Raw genomic sequence first — 9,784 nt, 5'->3', positions numbered from 1 at the left:
TAAAGGCCTATCGAGCAAACCCAAACTCCAGAACGATGAATCGTCGATTGAACGACGGCCCTTCAGTCCAAGTCATTGTTTGGTGCGCCATCAAAATTTCCAGGGGTCTTTTGGTATTTTCCTACTTCTTTTAAATCCTAAGATACATCATTTAAGCCCTAAATCATCAGATTTTGGTCATTTTCTGCGTAGAAACATAACAAGAACTTATTTAAGTGAAAATCATAAATCAAAACTTAGAAAATTAGAATCAAGAAAGGAGAAAAAGGTGAAGAACCCTAGTTAAAGAACGCAGTAAGGTTCCATAAGTTTCAGCCCTGAAATCTAAATATTTATCCGTAGATTTCATCACCAGGCATGTAGGATTTCACTAAAGGGTTTCTTTCACCCATTAGATCCCTAGTTTTAAGTCATCTTATCATGATTAAACCTAGGGTTTCTAGAATTACGACAGATCATCACAAATTAGTTAAATATATGTTCCAAATCAAATTGTAAAATTAATATTCAGTTTATCGCACGAATTCCAGAATCATAGTTATGTATTTCTTTAGTTCTTTAATTACACATGCTAGGTAAGATATTTTAGTTACTTCAGATATACATGTCTCGGTTATTAATGCATCATTATCATATTAATTGATGCATTCCAAGTTTGTATGTTTAGTTTTGAGTTATCCAGTATTTACAGAAATTAAAACATAATATGTCAATCACTAAATTTTTGGGAGTAGCATAATACCGAGATGGACTAGGGTTCAACGTACCCAATGGTCCCAGTGTTTTATCGAAAAAGGAAAAATATTTTGTTTTTTTGAAGAGTTTTCGACTTTTAGAGTCTCCACTTTCTTGGTTACCGACTTGTAAGAAGCTGCTTCCACCCACTTGGTGAAATAATCAATGGCAACCAAAATGAACCTGTGTCCATTAGAAGCGGCTGGCTCTATCGGACCGATGACATCCATTCCCCAAGCTACAAATGGCCAAGGTGAACTCATAGCATTAAGTTCGTGAGGTGGCACTCTGATCAAATCACCGTGCACTTGACAGTTGTGGCATTTTTGCACAAACTTGCAACAATCATTCTCCATAGTCATCCAGAAATACCTAGCTCGAAGGACCTTTCTTGCCAAAGTGAGCCCATTCATATGTGTTCCACAAACTCCAGCATGTATCTGTTCAATCAGTTTCGCAGCTTCGACGGCATCGACACATCTGAGTAGACCTAAGTATGGAGTCCTTCTATACAGGACTTCTCCACTTAGGAAGAAATTGAGAGCCATACGACGTATCAACTTCTTCTGATTGGATGTAGCATCTTCGGGATAAGTTCCAGACTCCAAATACTTCTTTATATCAAAATACCAAGTCAAACCGCCTTGTTTAGCTTCAACGTGGGAACAATGGACTGGATGTTATTTCAACTCTATATCTAGAGGATCAATATAATCTGTATCTAGATGTTTAATCATCGAAGCGATGGTGGCAAGAGCATCGGCCAATTCATTCTGTATTTTGGGAGTATTTCTGAACTCGATCTTACGGAATCTTTTGCACAACTTCTGCACATACTGTACGTAAAGTATAATCTTCGGGTTCTTGACAGCCCATTCTCCTTGAACTTGATGAATTAAAAGATCTGAGTCTCCAATAACTAACAACTCGTAGACATTCATGTCGATGGCCATTTTCAACCGAACAATACAAGCTTTGTATTTGATACGCTCAAACTTACTTCTCAAATAAGAAGTAAAGTGGTCGTGTCAAGTAAATAACCCAACTAATGAGGTTGGGATCGTTCCCACGAGGAAAATAGTTTACAATTAACTTCAATCTATTATTACTATTGTTCAGTCAATTACTTCCTTGGAAAGCAAAAATGATAAAAGGGGGTTTTCTATTTCTAAATAAATGAAAATAACTAGCGAAAATAAAGGAGACAACTAACAGCTTCGAATGTTGGAGTTGATCAATTAATCAAAGTAACTAGGGTTTACGTGTTCCCCAAAGGTTCAAAACTTGATAATTCTAACTATAATAATTCTTTCCTAGTATCTTGCATTTAAAGTGATAAGTTATGTACTTCTAAATCCTTGGTCCGGTATCTAGAAAATTTCACTCCGCACATTGTTCCGGCTACGTGTGTTGCTATACTAACCCTTATCTTTACCTCATATTAAGCATCGTATTCGATATTTGACTAAGTTATTACCTCGTACCAATCAATACTAGGCTATTAGATGGTATACACTAAATCTATGTTGATAATTCTTTTCCTTCTATCTACCTCCTTGGTTCGGCAAGTAGCATTAAGGCGAGTTCTAACGTTGGCCATCCGTTAAGAAGACTTCTAAGCGAAAGAATAATCAATACATGCAAGACACTATTCTAGAATTGTTATTTTAGTTAGATTTTACCTCATTATTTGCCTATGGTTCTCACAACCCTAGTTATGGAGTCATACTCACAATATTCAAATATATGGTATAAGAATTCATGTACTTACTTCAATGAGAAAGAGTAAAATCCGAAAGTTTGCTTGATTAATCAACAAAAATCACCAACAATCAATTACAAGAGTCTAAAAATATTCAAGAGTCTCACAAAAGGTCTAAAAAATAATCAAGAGTCTAACAAATAGTCTAAAAATAATCTAGGGTCTAACCTCAAAAACGAGGTTTTTCGAACTATTTATAAAAAAATAAAAACCTAATTAAATAAGGACTCTATTTACTGGAAATTTGTCAAAATGCGGCTGGGTCGACAGACCTCGCGACGGATCGTTGTGGTCACGACGGGCCGTCATGGACTCCGTCGTCCCATACTTGTGAAATTTCTTCTGCTGCTCTCTTCATTACCCTCGACGGCAGATATGACGAATCGTCACAGGCACAACGGTCCGTCGAGGGTCTCCGTTCCAAAACACTTGAACTCTTGGAATTTGGGTACTGGGACTACTTCTCTGAACTTCATGACGAACTAGCAGGACGGACCGTCATGGCTACGACAGTCTGTCACGCACTCTATTACCCCACACTTGGTCAGACTTCCCCATCTTCCTTCAGCAGCTGCACTACGATGCCATCTATGGACCGTCACGGGCATGACGAACCGTCACAAGCTCCGTAGGTGGTACTTTTCTGTATTTCTCGCTCAAAAACCTCCGCATTCTTCTTTTAGACAGATTTCCTGCAAGTAAAGAGAAACTTACATAAAAATTAGCACAAAAAGGCTTTTGGACACACTAAACTTAAGGAAAACGTATTAGTAATACCGTGAAACCACGATATATCAACACCCTCAACTTAAATTCGTTGTTTGTCCTGAAGCGACACACTATGACTCAATACAAAATCTTTGTCCAATAGTATCCATGTTTTATCCTTCGCAATCATTTGGCTATCAATCCCGATCAATCTCATCATATTTATGCATGCTATCACTATTAGGCTTGAATTATGTGGAATCAGACCATGACACCGACTCACAATGCACTAACACCTATCCTCATCAATTTCTCACCGAGGTGCTAATATTTCTGGTATTAGAACTAGTGTCCTCACTTCAAAACAAAATTCTCAGTTTTCACACAGTGATTTCTGTTTGAGTATAAGGATTACTTTTTAACACTCACTTTCAGAACAAATTCACACTCATTCATACATATTGCCATAAGCTTGCCCTTATTTTCACTGCTTTAAGTTTGCTATACAACTCTTAGGATCACGATAGGACTTTCTTAGCTTGTAACATAGGTTCAGGGTCAGGTAGGGTATATTTAGGTATACTTTAGTGACTTTTTTCCCTCCTTGACATATCGGCTAAACATACCANTTTTCCATGAGTCAAAGTACACAATACCCAAAGTTGGGTCAGGCCCATAAAAAGGGTTGTTTACTGCATTAGCCACCCTCAACTTATGCTTTTGGCATAAGTTGAGGTGCACATGTCCAAGGAGGGACCAGGGCCAACACATTATTCTCAGAAAAGATCAGTTAGGGTGAAAAAGAAAGGTCTAGTTTAAGCTCAAATCATTTGGATCAAGGAAGGATAAATTTCATTTGGTTTTCTTTTATTTAGGCTAAAAATGGGCTATATTGAATAAGGGCCTATGATCCTTTCCTAATTGTCTATTACAAATTACTTTTAGCAGGACTAACCAGGCAAGTTCTAGCTCAGTACAAATAGTGGACTATTCAAATTTTCCTCACACTCACTTGACATCTCATTACTCTACTAGATTATCAGGCACCTCGTTCGAATTTTAGACTTAGGGTCATGCAGACCCCTATGTTATGCTTAGAGCCACCCATTTATCAATTACTTGCCTAGTCATGCATCATTTTCTCAGGATATCATTTTAGCCATCATGCTTCAGAATTAAACTATGTACACAAGATACAGACATGCCGGTTCAACAGAAAAAGTAATCAGTCTCTTGGGGCAAAAGAACACAGGTAAGAAAACCCCAAAAGAGGATAGTGAATTGGGCTACTCAGACTTCACCCTAGCATTCACTTACCATTTACCCCACCCCCAACAAAAAGACATACAATTGTCCCCAATGCATAAAAAAAATTGAAATACAGGAGTGGTAGGTGAAGCAAACCTGGCGCGCAAAGCGCCGAAGATCAGCAAGCTGGTGGGTCCGGTTCCCTAGAACCCACTACCTCTGTAATCTGAACACCCTCAGTGGTGTCCTCAGCATCAACAACACTATCATCAGTGCCTCCTGCTATCTCCACAGTTCTGGAGCTAGACGCCCCAGCAGCTAACTCTCCTGCTCTCATCTGACGTGCCTCCTCCTCAGCAAGCGAGGCTCTCCTCGCAGCCTCCATCTCACGGCGCTCCTTCTTACGTGCTCGAGCTTCATCCTCCTCTCGACCCCTACACCTCTTGGCATGCTCCCGAGGGGGAGGTGGTGGAATCTCTGAAGTGGCGAATAGGGCCGCCATCACTGTGTCTTCAGCAGGCTTTGCAGAAGGGGCCTCAGACCCAGGCCCCCTAGCCTCTAAGATCATGTCGATGTCTGTGCGAAGACTGTCGACCGCAGCCTGAAGGATCGACACATCCACCTAAGGGGCTGGTCGGGCTAACACCCGGGGTGAGAGCACGAGTCGGTGAACCGGCTGTGGATTCCGAACTGTCAGCCTCATCAGATGAGGCAGACTCTGCAGCGGTGGCGGGTACGGGAACCTCAGCAGATCCAGAGGCTTCCTCCGACCATGGAAGTCCTAAGGAGCCAGACGCTCCTTCTTCCTTTGTAGCTGACCCAGAAGGTGTGCCGGTCAGTGTGTGCTCCTCATCAGACTGGGAGGCAGTGACTACGCCGGACGCCACCTTTTTGGGTGTGGCTCTGGCAGCACGTGCAGCTCGGGATGGGGTGGAAGTGCCTGGGGGCACGTACTCGGGGTCACGCTCATCATCAGAGCCAATGACCAGGCGGGAAGACGGGGCGACAGACTTCGATTGCCCGCGTGCGTAGACTCGATCTTGTTTTGGTGCCATAATAGATAGTACCTGTAAAGAATCAATATTAGTACTAGAAGGAGCAAACAAGACAAGCAAAACCACACAAAATAAATAAAAGAGTTAAGATGTAATGACATTTCTATAGTAACAGTGAAACACGACGGGCCAGGTGACGGCTCGTCATGAGTATGACGGACCGTCATGGGGTCCGTCTCTTACTTAGACTTTGTTTATATGGAGAACCCTGAAGGAGAGTCTCTGACAAGTATGACGGTATGTGCAGGACGGACTGTCAAAGGTACGACGGTCCGTCGTAGGTGTCCGTCAGAGGACACTTGAAAAAAATATGGAGACCCTTAGGAGAAGGGTCTCTGACCATCATAACGGTCATGCAGGACGGACCGTCGTGGGTATGACGGTCCATCGTAGTTGTCTGTTTGAGGACACTTAGAAAAATAGAAAGAGACCCTTAGAAACAGGGTCTCTAACAACCAGAACGATTGTGCAGGACGGACCATCGTGGGTACGATGGTCCGTCGTAGTTGTCCGTTTGAGGACACTTACAAAATAGAGAGAGACCCTTAGGAACAGGGTCTCTGACAACCAGAACGGTTGTGCAGGACGTACCGTCGTAGGGATGACGGTCCGTCGCATGTGTCCGTTGGAGGACACTTAGAAAAAGTGCGAGACCCTTAGGAATAGGGTCTCTGACAACCAGAACGGTTGTGCAGGACGGACCGTCGTGGGAACAACGGTCCGTCGCATGTGGCCGTTGGTGGACACTTGGAAAAAATTGGACAGTGGGGTGTTAGGGCTGTTGGAACGGACCCAATGACGGTCCATCGTGGGTACGACGGTCTGTCATCGGGGTCTCATTCTGTAACTCAGTGACAGAACTGGGGATACCCCATTCATCCCCTATGGCCCAAATCGAAATGGTAGTGTTTTAACCTACATTTGTCTAACCCAAATACCCAGTAAACTAGCAATGCTAAAGCACCTATTTCTAGGGTTTTAACACCGCAATTTCGAGGATTTTCAACGTAGGTCAGACAGAATTTTATTAAAGAATGAACATATCCAGAAGAACTAGGGTAATACTAATTGATAAACAAAAATGCAATAAATGAGTAGAAATTAGAGACACATACATGAGAATTTGATAAAAACAAGAGAGAAAGGTACTTGGTGATCAAGTAGACCCACAACAGCAGCTCCGACTAGTAGATGATGAATTTTAGGAATTTGGAGAATTTGGGGAAAATGATCGGTTGTAAGAGGGAGAGGTTATGATCCTTGGAAGTTGAAAAGGGAGGGAAATGGGAGAAAGAGTGAAGGAATGGGGGTGAAATGAAGGGGTGGGGGTTTTAAATGTTGAATTTTTTTAAAAAAAAACCCCAGCCGGGTCGGGTCGGGTACGCTTCATTAATGACGCGACGATTCCCCGACGACGGTCCGTCTCGGTTGTGACAGTACGTCATTGGTTCCGTCGCGTGTGCCCTCATTTGAAAATAACAAAAAGACGTACCTGGCACAACGAATTCATGCGACGATCCGTCACAGGCACAACGGTCCGTCGCTGTATCCGTCAGTGACTGCTGCAGAGTAATTTTCTGCAGAATTTCCTGGTGATGTGCCTGCAAATTTAAAACCCATTAGTAGAAAATGCTACCATTACTAAAAAGGAAAAAAACCTATAAGTATTGGGTTGCCTCCCAACAAGCGCCTGATTTAACGTCACGGCACGACTGAGGACACTTGATTACTCAGCCTTCATCAAGATGGTATGCCTGTATCACTTCATTCACCGATGCAGTATGCCCAAAATAGAGTTTTATTCGTTCTCTATTCACCTTAAACCGCACTCCCTCCTTGGTTTTTAACTCAACTGCTCCATGAGGGAATACTTGGGTAATCAAGTAAGGGCCAGTCCGTTTGGACTTGAGCTTGCCCTAAAGCCAAGGCAACCTAGAACTGTCTAAAAGCACCAAATCCCCAACCATAAACTCTCGTTTTTCACTTTTTTGTTCATTCTCCTTCTTCATCTTTTCTTTGTGGGATATGGAAGATACCAATTGGAGCTCACCACTCTGCCTCATGGATCTACAAAGGTTAAAGGTCGTTTCTTCATTGTTCAATCGAAATTTCATTTGCTCCTTTTCCATATCAACTAAGGCTCTACCTGTAGCAAGGAATGGCCTCCCAAGAATAATAGGCACTTCAAAAACGACTTCACAATCAAGAATAACAAAATCTTGCGGAAATATGAACGACTCCACTTTTACTAACACATCGTGGAGTATCCCTATAGGCCTTTTCACTGTTCGATCAGCCATCAGTAGCCGCATCGTTGTGGGTTTTGGGTCACCCGAACCCAACTTCTTGTAAATCGAGAGGGGCATGAGATTTATGCTTGCCCCCAGATCACATAATGCTTTCGCAAAATGTAATGACCCGACTGTACAAGGAATAGTGAACGCACCCGGATCTTCTTTCTTTTGTACGAGAGATCTTGTAGCAATAGCACTACAATGCTGCATTCTATCATCATCCTCGAAAGTGACCGATCTTTTCTTTGTAACCAGATCTTTCATAAACTTGGCATAACCGGGTATTTGTTCTAGGGCTTCTACCAAAGGGACATTGATAGAAAGCTGCTTCAGCATTGTTATAAAACGCGGATATTTACCATCCTCAGACTTTTCACTAATCTCTGAGGGAAGGGTGGTGGTGGTATAGGCATGGGAATTACCTTCATTAGGGACTTCTGCATCTTTTCCTGTTCTATCTTCTGCTTCACCACTACCCTTCACCACCTTATCATCATCCTTTCTCACCTTTTCCTCATTAGACGGCATAGGTGGGTCAATGGTTTGCTTACCACCCCGAGTAGTGATTGCCATACAGTGTGCATCACTTTTTGGATTTTGGACAGTGTTGCTTGGAAGAGTGCCCGGTTGCCGTGTGTTCACAGTCGGAGATAATTGGGCCATTTGCAACTCAACCTGCTTAATCGATATTGCATGTGTATCGACTTTTTGCCCAATACCTGCTAAATCACTCCTTAACTCTTTAATGTGCTCATCACTAGCATCGAACCTCCTCATCATTTTGTTCAACATAGCCTCAACTAGCGCCATACTATCTCCACCAACCCTAGGAGTAACTTCACGATTTTGAGGAGGGACATAGGGACCATTTCTATCATTTCTGTTACCGTAGTTACCCCTGTTAAAGTTGTTGTCGCGGTTGTAGTTTCCATGTCGGACATAATGACCCTCACGGTTATAGTTACCATAGATCCGACCTTGGTTCCCTTGACCTTGGCGCCAATTATCCTGATTTGAGCCTTGGGCACTCGGTAGGAAAACCCCCCGTCTTCTCATTTACTACATAGGAATCCTCCGCATAATAGCATTCATCATTAGGTGGTGGTGATTTAGACAAGTAGTTAACTGCATTTATCTTTTCTGCACCCTCAGTGATATGTTTTAGTACCAACCCAAGCTCAGTTCTCATCTGACCCATTTCTTCACGAATCTCATCTGTGGCTGGGTTGTGAGTGGACTGCACTGCGAAGGTGTTTCTCCCAGTATCTGACTTCCTAGTACTCCAAGCTTTATTATTCCGGAAGATTTTCTCTAATTTTTCAGCAATCTATGCATAAGGACACTCCCCATAAGATCCACCTGCTATAGTGTCCAACACCGCTTTATTATTATCATCCTGTCCCCGATAGAAGTATTCCTTCAGTGACTCATCATCTATACGGTGATTTGGGACACGTCTCAAAAACGAGGTGAATCTATCCCAAGAACTACTAACTGACTCTCCTGGCAGTGCCACAAAGTTGTTCACTCTGTCTTTGTGGTTTAGTTTCCTGGAGACCGGGTAGTAGCGTTCTAAGAAAACGTCCCTTAGTTGGTTCCAAGTGAAAATTGAGTTGTAAGGGAGCTCAGTGAACCATATAGCAGCCTCTCCCGTCACTGAGAGAGGAAACACTCTAAGCCCTATTACATCCAAGTCCAAGTCAGGCCTCCCTACACAGCTTTTACACACTGCCCTTACCTTAGCTATATGGGCATGTGGATCCTCAGAAGGTAGCCCTGAAAACAAACCTCTGGCAGTGAGCATTTGCATCAGACTACTAGTTACCACAAAAGTGTGGCCAGTGGGTAGAGGAGGCAAAACCAGTGGCCCATCCGAATCTGCTATGTTATCATAGCCTCTGTAGTATGCTTGGGGCCGTGGAACGGGATTTTGTCCCCTCTGTTGGTGTTCACCCGGAGCATCGGGTAACATCTGACCATGA

The sequence above is a fragment of the Solanum pennellii genome, chromosome 11 (genome assembly GCF_001406875.1).
Source record: "Solanum pennellii chromosome 11, SPENNV200".
In the NCBI taxonomy this organism is placed as follows: Eukaryota; Viridiplantae; Streptophyta; class Magnoliopsida; order Solanales; family Solanaceae; genus Solanum; species Solanum pennellii.
The sequence above is the reverse complement of the archived record's forward strand: the minus strand, read 5'-3'. Positions refer to the sequence as shown.